Raw genomic sequence first — 18,561 nt, forward strand, 5'->3', positions numbered from 1 at the left:
TATCTGCATCTACCTATCACCACCTTGTGCCCACCCCGCCTCCCCTCTTCTGTCCACCTATCACTGCTCTGCTTTTCCCTTCTATATATTGGGCTTCCCCTTTTCCTATCTTCAGTCCTGAAGAAGGGCTCTGACCCGAAATGTTGACTGTCTGCTTTTCTCCACGGATGCTGCCTGGCCTGCTGAGTTCCTCCAGCATCATCGTATCTTTCAGAAGACCATTCGGCTTGTCTCTGGATTGGACGCAAGAGCAATCCAGCTGATCCCATTCCCCACCCTCACTCCCGCCCCCCCCCCCCCCCCCAGCAAGTTCTGCCCTTCAGATATTTATCCATCATACTATTGAACCCTGTAATTGAATCTGCCTCCAGTACTACACCTGACAGTGCATTCCAGGCCCAAACCTTGCATGAAAACTTTCCTCATATTAGTTTTGATCCTAATACCATTCAACTTCACTCTATGCCCCGAGTCCTTGACCTCGCTACCAGTGGGAACAGTTGCTTTTATCTACCCTTTCCAAACTGTTCATGGTTTAATTATCTTTCATTTTCCTTCACAACTTCCTGTTTTCCAAGGAGAACAACACCACTTTCTCAAGTCTATCCACAGAACTCATCCTTGGAAACATTTTGGTAAATCTCTTCTGCAACCTGTCCAAAGCTGCTAAATCTTTACTGAGGTGTGGTTCCCAGAACTGGGCACACTCCTGCAGTTGTGAATGAGCCAGTGTTTTATAAAGGTGTATTGTGAGTTCCTTGCTCTTGTATTCCCTGCCATTATTTATAATGGCTGGGATCCTGTGTGCTTTTTAACCACTCTCTCAAGCCACCCTGCCATTTTCAACAAGGTATCGTTTATACCCCTAGACCTCTCTGTTCTTGCATCCCATTTAGAAGTGTGCTTTTTGGTTTATATTGCCCCTTCTCATTCTTCCTTCCAAAATGCAACACTCTGCATTTCTCAGCACTAACATTCACCTGTCACCTATCTGCCTGTTACACCAGCTGGTCCATATCACCATGAAGTCTATTTACTATTCTCCTCACAGTTCACTACACCTCCAAGTTTTGTATCACCTGCGAATTTGCAAGTTGTGCCATGTACACTTAAGTCCAGATCATTAATATATATTCAGCCCACAGACTGAGCCTCTGGGGAACTCCATGGTACACTTCCCTCCTGTCCTTAAATTTAAATTAAATTTTATTTACAGCGTGGTAACAGGCCCTTCCGGCCCAACGAGTCCGCGCCACCCATTTTAAACCCAGATTAGCCTACCCGTACATCCTTGCAATGTGGGAGGAAACTGGAGCACCCGGAGGAAACCCACGCAGAAACTCCTTACAGACAGCGACGGGAATCGAACCCCGATCGCTGGTGCTGTAATAGCGTTGCGCTAACCGCTACGCTACCATGCCGCCCCAAAAAAAGCAAGAAACCAAGAAACCTTTCACTACCACTCCATTTCCTGTCAGTAAGCATGTTCAACTACAGTGAGGATAGTTAAGAGTATGTGCTGGGGCGGGTAGTGAAATCTTTTCAGTTCCTTTTATTGCTTGATTTAGGCATTGAGATAATTAATGCTGGTAAATTAAGAGGCATAATAAAGTGCACCTTCAGAAAGGAATACTGTGAGATGGGTGGAAGGCAGCAATAAGATGGCAGATGCAGAGAAATGCATGGAATATTTTAAGAAAAGCACAAACATACCTGGATGATTGAAGATGGAAGAGATCATAAATATGCAAATGAGATGCTAGCTGTAAAAGCATGAAAGTGATGCTGAATTTGTACAAGACGTTAATTAGGTCACAGTTAGAGTTCTGTGCATCGGAAGAGAGAAAGGTGAATGAGATTAGCAGAAAAAGCTGTGGTCACCATGAAAAGATAGGCTTGAAAAATTGCCTTATTTTTCCGAGGGAACAAAGGACTTAATAGAAGTTTTCAAATCTATGAAAGGAAGGCAAATATTTCACAACTGTTTCCACATTTACCAGTTGGATTGTCAATGCAAACAAGGTGCTAGCTAAAACAATATCTTGCATGTAGTGAGCAATTATGGAAGGCTTTGCTACAAATGACAACCGAACTGGAAAATGTAATACAATTTCAATGGAATCGAATCGGAGTGGGGAAGAAAATAGATGGAAATATGGAAAAACAGGGAAATGGTATTAAAGTTCACAACCCCATTTAAGAGTTCGTAAGAGGTACTGCAGATGCTGGGATCTGGAGCAACACACACAAAATACTGGAGGCTGCCATTGTAATCTCAATGTTGCCATTTAAGAGTTACTTCCCACACAGCTGAGGTGGCCTGAATAGACTTCTGTATTTTTCATGGTTCTGTAACTATAGTTAGGTAGGCAGCCATTTTCCACATGGAAACATCCTATAAGTAGTTGAGATATGTAATTAAATCTGTTATTGGGGGTATTAGTTGAGGGAAAAATGCTGGCTGGAGTCCCAGCTTATCTTTAAATAAGGTGAGTAAGGAGCCCCACTGAACGCTATGTCAAAGAGCACTGATTTCTTTTAACACTCTTGATCCTCTTGCTCAAACAGTCACAGGTACATACTTCAAGAAAAGATATCTGCTCAGGCTGTGCACTGTGGTGCCAGTAACCAGGCACAAACTCCTGTCTAATAAAGATATCTTATCCTCCCCACTGCTGCATGCTAGTGTGGTGAGAAGTTTGGTGCCAGGAACCTGGCATGAATCCTTATCACCTGTTGGCTCTTGCCCAGTAATGATTCACCCCAGGGCTCAGGGTGGCGAGGCTAGCTGCAAGGATTGGTGTTGGGGAGTAGGACCAGGGCTGGTCTGGGGCTCAGGGCTGATCCTGTGTGGGCCATTGGTGGGGACTGGCAGCAACTGCTCCATGTGTTAATAGAGCACCCAAATCCTACCGTCTCCCTCATCACATCCTCATGGATATACGGAATCTGCTGACCCCCCCCCCCCCCTCAGCACAGCTCTCTCCATCCCAGAGATGGTCACAAGTTCAGTGGCCAATGATTCATTTGCTGGATTCACATCTGGGGTCCTGATAAAACGATTCTCTCAGTAACACACATCTCTCTCTCTTTACACAATGGTATAATGATACTCTTTAGTGCTATTTACATTGATGGTCTCGTCCCTGGAAATATGTCCAGAGTGCTAAGTGAGGCACCAGTGCAATCTGGAGCAGACAAACAAACAAGCAGCATCTGTGGGGGGGAATTGATGCATGGTTTCGACCCGAAATGTTGACATTCCCATAGATGCTGCTCAACCTGTTAAGTTTCTGCAGCAGATTGTTTGTTGCTCCAGATTCCAGCATCTGCAGTCTCTTGTGTCACCAGTGTAATTTGTCCTCTGCCACCTGAATAAGGTTACCGCTTACAGTGAAATAATGGAGGTGGACAAGATCTATTTCTCAGCAGACTTTAAGACTTCTCCCTCCATCCTCATTAAGCCTCAACGATTCACTCTGGTGGTGAGCAACATATCAAAACGCTTCAGAGTTCTGTAGCTGGAAGTACCTGGCAATGTTATTTAAGCTGCACCAAAGGAATGTTACCAATTTAACCATCACAGTTTATTAATTCCCTTACAATTCTGTTCCCTTTAGTGTCTGGAATTAAATCAATCTGAATTTACAAAGAGCAGAATTATTGACAGCACTACCTTGGGATGTTAATTGCAGTTGGCATTTACAGCACTTTAGTTCTTTCGTAAGTACCTTCAAACCTTCGATCCAATATCCTCTAGGATTTCATATCCTTCTTTTGAACTGTGAGCTCTCTATTGATAATGCAATTAGAAATGCATTTTTCCTGTATGATAAGTTCCTGAGCTTGTACAGCATTAACTTGGGCAATATTACCAATGATTAGCAAAAGAAAGTTATTCCTGTGAGGTTTGCAAGTGGCCAATGGAATGATTTCAAGTAACAGCATCAATGGAGTTCAATATTTCACCAATTAATTATCCAATCAAAATTGCTAAGGGTCAGCAGGACAAATGTTGGGAAGTGCAACATTGATGTTTTTTTCTAGAAAAGCAAAAAATTGTAGATGCTGGAAGTCTGAAAATAAATAAAAAAATGCTGGAAATGGACATCAGGTCGAGCAGCATCTGTGGAGAGGAAAGGAGAGCTTTCATCAGAACCGGAGAAAATGGGAAAACAGGTGTCTTTTAAGTTGAGATGTAGGGAATAAAAGGAAAGGGTGTGACAGGGTAGACACCAGGACGCAAATGGTGGTGGTGGTTTGTTCATCGCAACTGACCTATCTGGAGAGGTGTAAACAGAAAGAAGTGAATGTGGACAGACGAGACAGGAAAAGAAGCAACTATTGGAACTTTGAGATACAGAGCACTAAATCTGAAATGAAAGAGAACGCTAGAAATACCCAGCAGGTCAGGCAGCATCTGTGGAGAAAAAGGGAAAAAAACTAGTTCATCCGAATGTTTATTCTGTCACTAATCCTGGTAATTCCCATGTTTTGGATGCAGCAAACCACATGTTGCAATGACTATTTCCAAGTCCACAATCACTGGACCCCTTGGTTATACATTATTATGGAAACACCTTTGTAATTCATTTTTGTGAGAGCCCCAGAAAACAGCTACCAAATAACTACAACTACATTGACTCTAAGAAGACCTACACAGATGATTGGGTTAGTGATCAAGTATCTGCTTATGGTAGTTGACACTGGACAAGCACTGTAATCCACTGTTGACCACATTCTTGCACTAATCAGTTCAGATGGACTCATAATACAAAGTCACACTTGAGTTTATTGTCATATGCACAAGTACATGTATGCACGGTGCAATGAAGAACTTACTTCCAGCAGCATCACAGGCACATGGAATCAAATAAGCAGCCTTCACAAGAAAAACACAAACTAAACATAAATTAAAACAATTTTAACAAAAAAAAACAATTAGAACAAAAAAGCAAAGTCCATTTTAGTGCAAGGTGGTTAAAGTGGTCATAGTGTTGCTAAACTCCAGTGATTAGGGTTTGCCGTTTGGTTCAAGAAGTAGCTGTTCTTGAATCTAGTGGTGTGGGACTTCACGCTTCTGTATCTCCTGCCCGATGGTAGCTGCAAAAGATGGCCTGGCCTGGATGGCGGGGATTTGTGTAGAATTACTGTGTGAATAGTATACTTAACTCTTATATCTATGCACATTTGTGTTATTTTGTACATGTACTTTTTATGAGAACAAGCTCATATCAAGCAGGTATACCTTTTGCAGATCTTCACGTTTCTTGCAGTTTTGTGCATTCTGTATCTTACTTCACCCTAGACCAGATAAGTACAATGGCATGTACATTATATCGTTGACAAGTAGGTGAAGGAAAAAGTATTGAAGCTGCCCAAAGTAAGGAAATTGAATGAAGCAGTAGAGTGAGTTTGAAAACACACAATTATTCACGGTAAGTTCAACGAACAGATTGGAAGTAATGGAGCTTGGGTTCAGACTCAAGCGCTGGAGAAGGGAAAGGTGCTGCATGTGGACCATTGAGTTATGCCTTGCACTTGTCAAAGGGAAACAGCATAAGATAGCAGCAAAACCCCAATCTGACAATTAGGAATGCTGGCATTTATGATGAGATGCATAAGTTCCTCAGTTCTTATGTAGAATGGGTGGAGACATTCTTTAGTGAAAACCACACTGCTGAAATTGAGGGTCTGGGCAAAAGGGTGCTCGGTTAAAATGAAAGACATATGAGCATGTAAGAAAGTGATCTTATGAACAGAAATTTGCTTGGATACTTCGGAGGCCCTCCTAGTGCTATGTAAGACCAAAGGTATTTAATTCCATGAAGTGAATGAGAAACTGCAGGATCACGTGAACGTGACATCCTCAGAGATCACAGAAAGTTACAAACTTTCTGACCCCAGAAACTAAAGTTCAGGTAAGATCATTAGTGATTAATGCGTTTGAATAATCTGCATTGACACTGCAAACTTGCCACCTTCCTGAATCAGGCAGTGTTGGGGAGGTTCATGGATGCTTTAACAGACAAGCAAATTCAATTTAAATTATTAAGTGTGCAAGCATGCATTAAAATAGCCACATTGATGGAGACAACTTCCAAAAATGCCAAGGAACTTTGGCAAGTGTGTAATATCAGTTTTAATAGGTCATAGGGGCGAATAGCAAGAGTTAAGGTGGGAGTACTGGTTCAAACCTTGCTCTGAAAGGCAAATCAGATGGGAAAAACTGCAAATGATGTAAGAGTCCTTCGCAAGTATGCGGGTTTAGAACAGTGAAATGCTTCAACTACAAAAAGGGAACATAGCATCAGTGTGCAAAGCTAGGCACAATTTTTAATCCAGCATAACGTCTGGTAAATAGATTCCTTAAAACCAGGATTTGCTTTTGCATCAATTAACAGTGGCCCCAGAGGTAATTTCAAGCTGCTTACAGACACACAATCTATTGTATGCAGCCTGCAAATGCAACCTAGTGTTTCAAATCTCACCGCAAATATTACTGTGTCCAGCCAACACAATCTGGACAAAGTAACCAAGGGAACATTAGTCAACATACCACAGCAAGTTAATGCACTTCAGGGACACACTTCTATTCAATGATTCCAGACGGGTGAATGAGTTTTTTTTTCCTGTTTCTGAATCTCTCAGGCTACATAAGGCATACTGAATCTATGGAACTGTACAACTTAGAACTATATTATAAAATAAACTTTATATTAATTTGTGAATCTTACTTCTGTGGAAGAAAGGCTTAAAAACCTGCACTTATATTTCACCCCACAAAACTACAAATTTAAGAATTTGTAAATGGGCTGTGTGATTCAATTAGGAATAGCACAGTGATGCTATGATTCTGGCCAGATGGAAACATATAATGAGGAACAGGAGTACACTTTGATCTAATGTTCTGATAGGTCATGGTTGTTGGTATAGTGTGTCCCGGAATTAACCTGCTCCCATTCCTCAAGTGGAATATAGACTCTTCTCCCTACAGTTTCTTGCCAACATGTTTTAACACATGCTGAGTTAGTAATTCAGAATTAATGTCTGGCTTTTAAACCTTTTCATGTAATGTAAATTGATAAATATTGCAAACAAAAACAACAGAATGGAAATGTCATATTTTACTGACTAAAATAGACAACTTTCAAGAATTTCTATCATTACATGGAATAGAGGGCAATTAAAGTGACAGCAAGGGCTTCACGCTAGACAATTTACATCAAAATATTATGCTTTCTCTTGTGGCTTTTCTTTGAAAGGGCTTCATGCAGGAATGACAGGAAAAAGCTGAGTAATCCCACACAACAACTGGATTCCAATAAGGTTGAATAAATGTTCAAATGTCCACAATTCTGACTAAAAGCTTTGCTGCTCTCCTGTTGTATACAAAATGCATTTGAAGAAATTGAGGGCAGATTTCAGTGTTTGCTCTCCTTACAGTCATATCTGTAGCTCATTACTGTTTTGTTTTGTTCATTACTACAACAATGATTGAATCTACATTTCACTTTTCACAACCATAGTGCACACCGAAGCGCATTCCAGTGGTGTCACTGTGTTCTGCCGTATTTCTAAGATTACAACTTATGCATGAAAAGATCTCATAAACAGCAATATGACAATGAACAGTTAATCTTTTTTTAGTGATTTTGGCAGAGTGACAGATATTGGCCACAACATTAGGAAGAACTGCCCTGCATATTACGTGCACTCCATGGGACAACTAGGGCCTTGAATGAACAACACATCTGTCTGACAGTGCAGCACTCTGCCTCTCCTACACTGGAGCAGAACATGAAGCCACAGTTTTCGAGCTGAGGGTACCACTGAGCCGAGGCTGACACCAACGATATTGCAAAGCAAAGTCAACACACCCTGTCCCACTCCACTCACCCCCATTAAAATACTCTGTCTTACCAGACTTCAGTTCAACAGAATTAAAATTTCCACAATTTACATCTTCGTGCTCTGACTTTACATATATGTTTTATTCTTTCAAGGGGCATGGGTTTCATAGGCTGAGCCAGCATTTAACTGCCCATCCCTAGTTGCCCTTGAGAATGTGGTGGTGAGCTACCTTCTTGAACCGTTGCAGTCCTTGAGCTGTGGGTATATCCACAATGCTGTTAGGGAAAGAGTTTGACCCAGGATTTTGACCCAGCGACAGTGAAGGAACGGCAATATATTTCCAAGTCAGGATGGTGTGTAGCTTGGAGGGCAACTTCCCAGGGGTGGTGTTCCCCGGGCTTTTGCTGCCCTTGTCCTTCTATCTGGTAGAGGTCGTGGGTTTGGAAGCTGCTGTCTAAGGAGTCTTGGTGAGTTGCTGTAGTGCATTCTATAGAGAGTACAAACTGCTGCTACTGTGCATCAGTGGTGGGGTGAGTGAATGGATGTGGATGGGGTGCCTATCATGTGGGCTGCTATGTCCTATATGGTGTCGAGCTTCTTGTGTGTTGTTTAAGCTGCACTCATCCAGGCAAGTGGAGAGTGTTCCATCTCAGACCAGTCCTGAGCCTTGTAGATAGTGGGCAGGCTTTGGGGAGTTGGGGGGTGACTTACTCACCACAGGATTCCTAGTATCTGACCTGGTCTTGTAATCACATTGTAACCACATATGGCTACTCCAGTTCAGTGGTAACCCCCAGGATATCAACAATGGGAGATTCAGTGATGGAAATGCCATTGAATGTCAGGGGGTGATAGTTGGAATTTCCCTTTTTGGATATTGTCATTTCCTGGCACTTGTCTTGCACGAATGTTACTTGCCACCTATCAGCCCAGGCCTGGATATTGTCCATGTCTTGGTGCATTTGGACGTGGACTGTTTCACTGTCTGAGGAATCATGAATGGTGCTGAACATCGTGCATCATCAGTGAACATCCCTACTTCTGACCTTACAAATGAAAGAAGGTCATTGTTGAAGCAGCTGAAGCCTAGGTCACTACCCTGAGGAACTCCTGAGAGATGTCCTGTGGCTGAGATAATTGACATCCAACCATCACAACCACCTATCTTCTTTTGTGCTTTCAACCAGTGGAGGGTTTTCCTCTGGTTTCCCATTGATTCTAGCCAGGGCTTCCTGATGCTATATTCGATCAAATGCTGCCTTAATGTCAAGGGCAGTTACTCTCACTTCACCTCTGGAGTTCAGCTCTCTTGTCCGTGTTTGGACCAAGGCTGTAATGAGGTTAGGAGCTGAGTACCTGAGTAACTCCTGGTTTACCTGAGTAACTCCACATTCATTCATTTATTAAACCTGTGGGTGTTGGAGAGGAACTTCAAGTATATTGGCAATGAGCCACTGCTTCCCTTTGAGGCAGGATAAGCTGGATTACTTCTTCCATATTTCCTTTATTTCCTTACGACAGAGAAGGAGGCCATTTCGACCCATCAAGTCACTGCTGCCTCTCAGAGCAATCCCATTGCCCACTAGTTTTCCTTGTGACTTATTCTCACAATATTCCCCCTGAGCCTAGAAAAATAACTCTGTATTTCTAAGATTACTTACTGAGCAACTTCAACCAGTCCCTTCCACACGTCCTGGTACGATCATCCTATTGCACAGGACACAAGCTCTGTTCAGCCATACAATAGCACTGAGAGACCCACATAGTACGATGCTGACTATCTTGTTTTCTAAGCATCCTCATTGACATAAACAAAATTGGCATCTGGCAGATTTCTAGCATAGTGCAAAGCAAAATCTGGAAGTTAGATGCCCATCTTGCAGATGTAAAACCAATGACTGCAAACTGAATTTTGCTCCCAGCACCTCTCTAAGTGTGGTTACTTAAAACTAATAAAGTATAATTATTTCCACAGCAAAAACGGGATTCCAATGATAAGAAAGTCATATTTCAGCTGATTTTTACTAATGGCTGCCTGATAAATCCAAACCCAGCTCACAAAAATTCAGAATTGAGAAAAAGGCAAAAATATACATTATAGTCACTGGTTGCACTCACTGATGAAAGTGTGTTCATTCCCTGCCTTTCGTTGAGCTGTCTTAGCTACTTATAACTGCAGTCCTCTCTCACAACAGCACAAGGATTGTGCGTGCAACATACCCTGGTATGCACACTAGCAAGATTAGATTTGCAAAACATAAAAACTAATTTCCAGGAACATTTTTCTGTTGATAGAGTAAAGGTACCAATAGGGAATTAAAATAAATTAATTTCACAGTGTTCAAAGTGTTCTGTAAACTGCAAAGGAGTTCAAGAAAAATGAACAGGAAGGCAACCTTGAAGTATGAAGAGGTCAAATGCTCTCAACGATAAGTGAATGTGAACTACTTTCAGGTTATGTATGTTGATTCATTATATTTTCATATTGGCCATCAGGGAAAGAGTGTGGAGATGTGTTACTTTCCAAAATAATTTCTCACTTGTTTTTAGGCGGCACAGTGGCACAGCTAGTGGACCTGCTGCTTCACAGCTATGGCAACCCGGTTCGACCTCTGGCGTTGTCTGTGTGGAGTTTCCATGTTCTCCCTGTGACCATATGGGTTTTCCCTGGGTGCTCCAGTCTTCTCCTAAAGACGTGTGGGTTGGTGGGTTAAAAGGCCGCTGTAAATTGCCCTGACTAAAATCTGGGTGCAGTTGATGGGAAGGTGGGGAGAATAAAATAGGATTCGTTTGGGATTACAGTAAGTAGATGCTTGATAGTCAGTACAGACTCAGTGGGCCAAAGGGCCTGTTTCCATGCTGTATGACTCTATCTTTTGGTTACGATTTCATTACAAATAACTAAAGGAAGAAACATTTTCTCCTCTCCAATAGGTTACCTCACAGTTACTTATATTGTCAAATAAAACGCATCCCCATTGTAAATAAAAAGACAAAAGTAAAATACTGCAGATGCTGGAAACCTGTTATTAAGAAATAGAAATGCTGTAAATTATCAGGTCAGGCAGAACAGGGCTGTGCAGTATGGTGGAGCATTGCAGTGGGAGAGAGGAATGAATTGGGCATTGACCCATTGAGCATTTGCTGCATTTTCACTTTTGTTTGCTCATTGTAAATAGCGGAATTTGAAATGCAAAATACCTCCAGTGGTTTTGAGTCTTTTGTACTGTGGCATTATTTTTCTTCTTGATGTCTCTGATCTTACTATGAAGCAATCAGAGACAAAGGTGCTCTGAGGGAAGGGGGAGGAGAATGTATTTAAGCATCATCTTTCACACCTTCATAATATCCCAAAGCTCTTCACAACAGATTAATTATGTTTGGAAAGCTGTCTTCAGTGTACAATGAGAAACGTGGCAGCGACTTGGCAGAGAGAACAGATCAGCTAATTTGCTTTCAGTGGTGCTTTGTTGAGAAATAACAATTGGTCAGTACACTGGGAGTACGAGCTGCCAGAGGAAGTGGGTGAGGCAGGTACAATAGCATCACTTAAGAAGCACTTGGATGGGTACATGGAGGGGTAGGGCTTGGAGGGATATGGGCTGAACACAGGAAATTGGGACTAACTGGGTGGGCACCATGGTTGCCATAGACTGGTTGGGCTGAAGGGCCTGTATCCGTGCTGTATTGCGCTATGACTCTATGAGTACTTGCTTCGTCAGATGGGATCATTCACTACTGGGCAGCACAGTGGCAGAGCAGTTAGTGTTGCTGCCTCACAGTTCCAGGGACCTGGGTTCAGTCCTGACCTCCGATGCTGGCTGTGTGGAGTTTGCACCTTCTCCCCATGAGGGTGAGTTTCCCCCAGATGCGCCGGTTTCCCTCCACATCCCAAAGATGTACTGGGACGTTAATTGGCTGCTGTCAATTACCCTTCAGCGTAGGCAAGTGGCAAAATAATCAAAGGGGAGTTGATGGGACTGTGAGGGAGAATAATTTGCAGGACTACAGGGAAATGGACTGATGGGATTGTGCTGCTGGGAGCTGGCATGGGCCCAAAGGGCCAAAGGGCCTCCTTCAGTGTTGCTTTAAGTAATTCATATTCTCCTGGACAAGGAGCTGGGGGTTCAGTTTAAGATCTTAAGGTTGGGACTTCCAACAACATTGCACTCTGCTGGTACAATAAGTGAAGCAGCAGCATAGGGAACTTCCCTGTGTCCATGTGTTGTGATAGCACAGAATCCACCTCACACAGGAGCCGAAGTACTCAGGCCAAGACAACTATGTTGGTGGATAGGTGTGACATGTCATGCTACATTCAGCATTCACGTAATTTTTGTCTGGAATCTGAAGCGGGGATAACACAATGTATATGTACGTGATTGTACTGTTGCTCGCAAGATTCAGGAGGTAATGCAAGTATACAAGTTTTATGACAGTTATCAAAAATTATTACACCCGAGTCACATTAACTTGGCTTGTACAACAAGGTCTCTAAACAAAGGATATGGACGCTGCTCTAGTCAAATGGAGACTGCAGATGCTGGATTCTGGAGCATCAAATCAGTTTGTTAAGTGTGTCCAGGACGGATTCCTGACACAGTATGTTGACAAGCCAACTAGAGGGAATGCCATATTAGATCCAGTTTTAGGTAATGAACCAGGACAGGTGACAGATCTATCGGTGGGTGAGCAGTTGGGGGACAGTGACCATTGCTCCATAACCTTTAAAATTGTCATGGACAGGGATAGGAGCAAAGAGGACGGGAAGATATTTAATTGGGGAAAGGCAAATTATGAGGCTATAAGGTGAGAACTTGGGAGTGTAAATTGGGATGACATTTTTGAAGGGAAATGTACTATGGAGACGTGGTTGGTGTTCAGGGATCTCTTGCAGGATGTTAGGGATAAATTTGTCCCGGTGAGGCAGAGAAGGAATGGCAGGGTGAAGGAACCATGGGTGACGAGAGAGGTGGAACAACTAGTTAGGAAGAAGAAGGCAGCATACATAAGGTGTAAGCAGCAAGGATCGCACAGGGCTCATGAGGAATATAGGATAGCAAGGAAGGAACTTAAGAAAGGGCTGAGGAAAGCAAGAAGGGGACATGAAAAGGCTTTGACGAGTAGGGTTAAGGAGAATCCCAAGGCTTTTTTCTCATACATAAAGAGCAGAAGGATAGCTAGGGTAAAAGTAGGTCCGATTAAAGATAAAGATGGGAGGATGTGCCTGGAAGCTGTGGAAGTGGGTGAGGTTCTCAATGAATACTTCTCTTCAGTATTCACCAAGGAGAGGAGTCTTGATGATGCTGAGGACAGTGTTGGTGAGGGTAATGTTCTAGAGTATGTAGATATTAAGAGAGAGGATATGTTGAAGTTGTTAGAAAATATTAGGACAGATAAGTCCCCGGGGCCTGACGGAATATTCCCCAAACTGCTTCGTGAACCAAGGGAGGAGATTGCTGAGTTGTTGTTTAGGATCTTTCAGTCCTCGTTGTCCACAGGGATGGAACTGGAGGATTGGAGAGTGGCGACTGTTGTCCTCTTATTCAAAAAAGGTAATAGGGATAGTCCAGGGAATTACAGGCCGATGAGCCTTACATCTGTGGTGGGTAAGCTGTTAGAAAGGATTCTAAGAGATAGGATCTATGAGCATTTAGAGAATCATGGACTGATCAGGGACAGCCAGCATGGCTTTATGAAGGGAAGATGTTGCCTCACAAGCCTGATAGGGTTGTTTGAGGAGGTGACCAGGAAGATTGATGAGGGTAGTGTAGTGGATGTAGTCTACATGGATTTTAGTAAGGCGTTTGACAAGGTTCTGCATGGTAGGCTTCTTCAGAAGGTCAGAGGCCAAGGGATCCAGGGAGGTTTGCCCGTGTGGATTCAGAATTGGCTTGCCTGTAGAAAGCAGAGGGTTGTGGTGGAGGGAGTGCATTTGGATTGGAGGGCTATGACTAGTGGTATCCCACAGGGATTGGTTCTGGGACCTCTACTTTTTGTGATATTTATTAACAACTTAGATGAGGGGGTGGAAGGCTGGGTTAGCAAGTTTGCAGATGACACAAAGACTGGTGGTGCTGTGGATAGTGTGGAGGGCTGTCGAAGCTTACAGAGGGATATTGATAGGATGCAGAGCTGGGCTGACAAGTGGCAGACGGAGTTCAATCCGGAGAAGTGTGAGGTGGTACACTTTGGAAGGACAAACTCCAAGGCGGAGTACAAGGTAAATGGCAGGATTCTGAGCAGTGTAGAGGAGCAGAGGGATCTGGGGGTTCATATCCAAAGATCATTGAAAGTTGCCTCACAGGTGGATCGGGTAGTTAAGGAAGCTTATGGGATGTTAGCTTTCACAAGTCAGGGGATTGAGTTTAAGAGCCACGAAATGATGATGCAGCTTTACAAAACTCTGGTTAGGCCACACTTAGAGTACTGTGTCCAGTTCTGATCGCCTCATTATAGGAAGGATGTGGAGGCATTGGAGAGTGTGCAGACGAGATTTACCAGGACGCTGCATGGATTAGAGAGTATGAATTATGAGGAGAGACTAAAGGAGCTTGGGCTGTTCTCATTGGAGAGAAGGAGGATAAGGGGAGACATGATAGAGGTGTACAAGATATTGAGAGGAATAGATAGAGTGGACAGCCAGCGCCTCTTTCCCAGGGCACCAATGCTCAAAACAAGAGGACATGGCTTTAAGGTAATGGGTGGGAAGTTCAAGGGAGATGTCAGAGGGAGGTTTTTCACCCAGAGAGTGATTGGTGCATGGAATGCGCTGCCTGGGGTGGTGGTGGAGGCTGATACATTGGACAAGTTCAAGAGATTGTTAGATAAGCATATGGAGGAATTTAAGATAGAGGGATATGTGGGAGGAAGGGGTTAGATAGTCTTAGGTGTGGTTTGAAGGTCGGCACAACATGGTGGGCCGAAGGGCCTGTATTGTGCTGTATTGTTCTATGGTTCTATGGTTCAAAAAAAATGGTGGAGGGACTCAGTGGGTCAGGCAGCATCTGTGGAATGCTGTAGTCAAACTTTATCAGCTGGTGCAAACTCACTATCGCAAAGCAGTTTGCACTCAAACTGATCCCTCAAAAACTTTTCATGTCACTCCTGTCTAACACTAATACCAAAGTGAATGTCTCATTGGTGCAATGTTCAATGATATTTGGGAATATTTCCAGTTGATTTGAATGCTGAAACTAGGAATTCCACATTCTCAGACGTGCCTGTAGGTATATGTCATCTTCACAGACAGGAGTCACAGCAGAGCAGAATCTCTAAATTGTTCCCTTTGAAAGATTGGTTTGTTCATTGAATGGGATTTCTCTTGCTCAGTAGCTCACAGGGTAGAAACCACAATCTGAACTGTGCACTCTTATGAATACTGAACCTGTTCTTACCAAGTTCTTTGGTTTACATTAAAATAATAATGAATACATTTAACATTTGCACAATCCTTTTTCTTTTAATATCCTCACAGATAACTTCAGGTATTGTTCTTTGAAGGTCAAGAACCCGGCAATGTGACAATTAAGGGTTAATAACTTACAAGTTTCCTCCAAGTTATAATGTATTAACTTTTAAATTGCTTCAGAGAGATATTCTGATCAGTCGACATTTTAGCAAATTGCAGGCACCAGTCATTTTGATTTAGTGCAATATTAATATTTATAGTGTATTTGAAATGTGTTCTCAGTTTTAACGATGTGCCAAATCATCTGACATTCCCACGACTTCTCTATGTCACAAGATAATTCATTACTGGATATTATTTTACATTTACAAGGAACGTTTATTCTCTGCCAAGATCTCCCGAGAAACCTTTCAATATTCCTTCATTGTGCAGACCTGATCCCCCTGGCTTAGAGTTCCATTTAAAAAGCAAATGATGGATGCTAATCTCTCTGCCACTCTACTGTCAGCATTCATGTGGATGTGGTAGAGAAAATGACTACACACCGAGGGGAAGGAGTGAAACAAAGAGATCAGCACTGTGGAATCACTGCAGAGCTTATGGCGTATGTAACTGAATATAAAGTGGATAAAAAGCACCGTGTGGATAATCAGAGCGCAGAATGTGTGTGGAGTGCGTTTCATTTTCTTTCATTACAATACATCTCCCTGAAATGAATTTTTCCCAATCTATACCTTTTTGTAATTCAGCTCCCTTTTAATCAATGTTAGCTCATGCCACATATCCCCAGGATAATCAGTAAATAAATGAGAGCCCATAAACTGCAAGTCAGACATGTATCGGTAGAAGGACAAACAAAAATTCAAAACGCGAGGAATACCCAGCAGGCTGGGAACAATCCTGTTTACCAAGCAGCAAACCATCTCCATATTTTTAACCATCTCCAATTATTTCTGCACAAAATAGATTCTGATGAGGAAGGCCACTTAACTCTTCTTTGCTCAAGCACCTGTGAAGATTCCATTAGACAGCATTACAGAACCCAAACACTTCTTGAAAATGCTTTCAGGAATCCGATCTTTACCCACCCTACTCGGAACTTAATGGCAGAAAAAAAAAGAACTGCAAATGCTGGAAATCTGAAATGAACACTGAAAATGTTGAGAATACACAGTAGGTGAAGCAGTATCTGTGGAGAGAGAAAAGCAACGTTTCAAGTTGATTTTAAAACATTAACTCTGTTCCTCTCTCCACAGGTGCTGCCTGACCTGTTGAGTATACACCACATTTTCTGTTTTTACTTCAGAATTTCATGTTAGTTGATTCAGAAGAGAAAGTTCCTGTCTTTTTTCCCGGTGTACCATGTAAGCCCCTTGTTTTATTGTTGCAGTAGAGTTATTTTTTGTACGCGGCTTAAAATCTTGCACATTTCCCTCAAAGTGAAAACCCCAAACCTTTCTTCACATTGCTAAGGCCGGTGAAGCAGGAGATCTCCTTTGTGATTCTTTTCTGCACTTAAAAGATAAACATGATAATACTGTGCCCTTCGCCGGTAATTTATTTTGTAATTTTACGATGAGTTGGCAGGAGAAAATAGTCGGCTTCTCTCCTTGATCCTAATATTCCCCTGCTGCCAGGACTTGATGAACAATTTAACAATTGCCAGTCCATCTGGGATTAGCATATTATAACCATTGTGATTGTGATTAACTCACTCAACCCAGTTCTGGGAACATTCTTATTTCTTTACCATTACGATAACGCAGTTATCATTTTACTGCATGCCAAAGAGCTAAAGGGATACCATTATATCTGGGGAATTGTGGCATGGTGGTTAAGTCACTGGACTGGCATCCAACAGCTTGAAATATTGATGGAGAGACTGAGCTCAAATGCCACCCAGGCAGCTGGTGAATTTAAATTCAGGTCATTCAATAAATCTGGAATAAATTCAATGATGGCGATCATAAGCATATCAGATCGTCATTAAAAAACTGTGCAGTTCCTTAGTCTGTCCTTCCTTACCGAGTCAGGCCTAAATGGGCAACACACTGGTGCAGCGGGTAGTGCTGTTACCTCTCAGCTCCAGTGACCCAGGTTTGATTTTACCCCCAGTGCTGTCTGTGTGGAGTTTGAACGTTCTCTCTATGAAAGCGTGGGGTTTCCCCTGGATGCTCTGGTTTCATCCCACATCCCAAAGATTGGTCAGCTAATTGGTTACTACAAATTACCCCTGGTGTAGGTGGGAGGTAGCAGAATCGAGGTGGATTTGTTGGGCATGTGAGGGATGATATATTAGAAGGACATAAGTGGAGTAATGAAATTGGTGGGATTGAGCTTGCATTGGCTCAATGGGCCAAATGACCTCTTCTGCTGTAAAACAATATGAAATGAAATGTAATTTCAGGATCTCATATGTGGTTGACTGTTGGAGGTACAAGAGACGGCGGATGCTGGAACCTGGAGCAACAAACAATCTGCTGGAAGAACTCAGCGGGTCGAGCAGCATCTGTGAGAGGAAAGGAATTGTTGACGGTTCGGGTCGAAACCCTGCAGAATGCTGGCCCAGCCAGCAACAAACACATCCCATGACTGAATAAAAAAATCCATCAGGAAAGCAGAGGAAGGCCCAGAATGGAAGAAAAGAGGACCAGGAGTATTTGGGAATGAATTGTTTTCTATATAGATCATTGCAACTAAATCAAATAACGCAACAAAGCGAGGCTTGTTAACTTAATGTAAAACAGCTTCTCTTATGGTTCTTCCAGGATTTAAACTATCCAGTGTGGAACTGGTCAACTCGGCTGGGATTAGCCTAGGTTTGCCTTGGGATGGTGTATAGAGCTGTGGCAGTGTTAATGCAAGTAACCTCAGTTCCCAAAGGTAAGGAATGAGAAATGTCAAGTTCCACCTCCAATCACCATCCTAATTGTCACTCATGGTGATAGGGTATGTGTGTGGACAATGAGTGATGCAGGCAGACTCAGCTGAGAACTACTTATTAACGTCACTTGAGGAATGGTTACTGACAGGAGTGAATGGAAGAACACTGAGAAAGTATTAATCATAACCTTTGGCATGGGGAGAAAATTGGAGCAAGAGACAAAACAGAGTGATAGTCACACAGCAGGGAAACAGGCCCTTCATCCCAAAGTGTCTGTGCTGACCATCAAGCACCCTTTCATACTAATCCTGTTTTGCATTTTGCATCGATGGACTCTGACCTCACGATCTACCTTGTGACCTTGCACCTTATTGCACTGCACTTTCTCTGTAGCTGTGACACTTTACTCTGT

At 42.7% G+C, this 18,561-nt stretch overlaps 1 protein-coding gene across 2 annotated transcripts in view; it reads right to left on the minus strand.

Annotated features, from left to right (window-relative positions):
* Positions 1-18,561, minus strand: part of disp3 (dispatched RND transporter family member 3) — a 434,497-nt gene that overhangs the window by 153,634 nt on the left and 262,302 nt on the right. The gene's annotated exons all lie outside the window — the stretch shown is intronic.

The sequence above is a fragment of the Pristis pectinata genome, chromosome 26, assembly GCF_009764475.1.
Source record: "Pristis pectinata isolate sPriPec2 chromosome 26, sPriPec2.1.pri, whole genome shotgun sequence".
NCBI classification, from domain to species: domain Eukaryota; kingdom Metazoa; phylum Chordata; class Chondrichthyes; order Rhinopristiformes; family Pristidae; genus Pristis; species Pristis pectinata.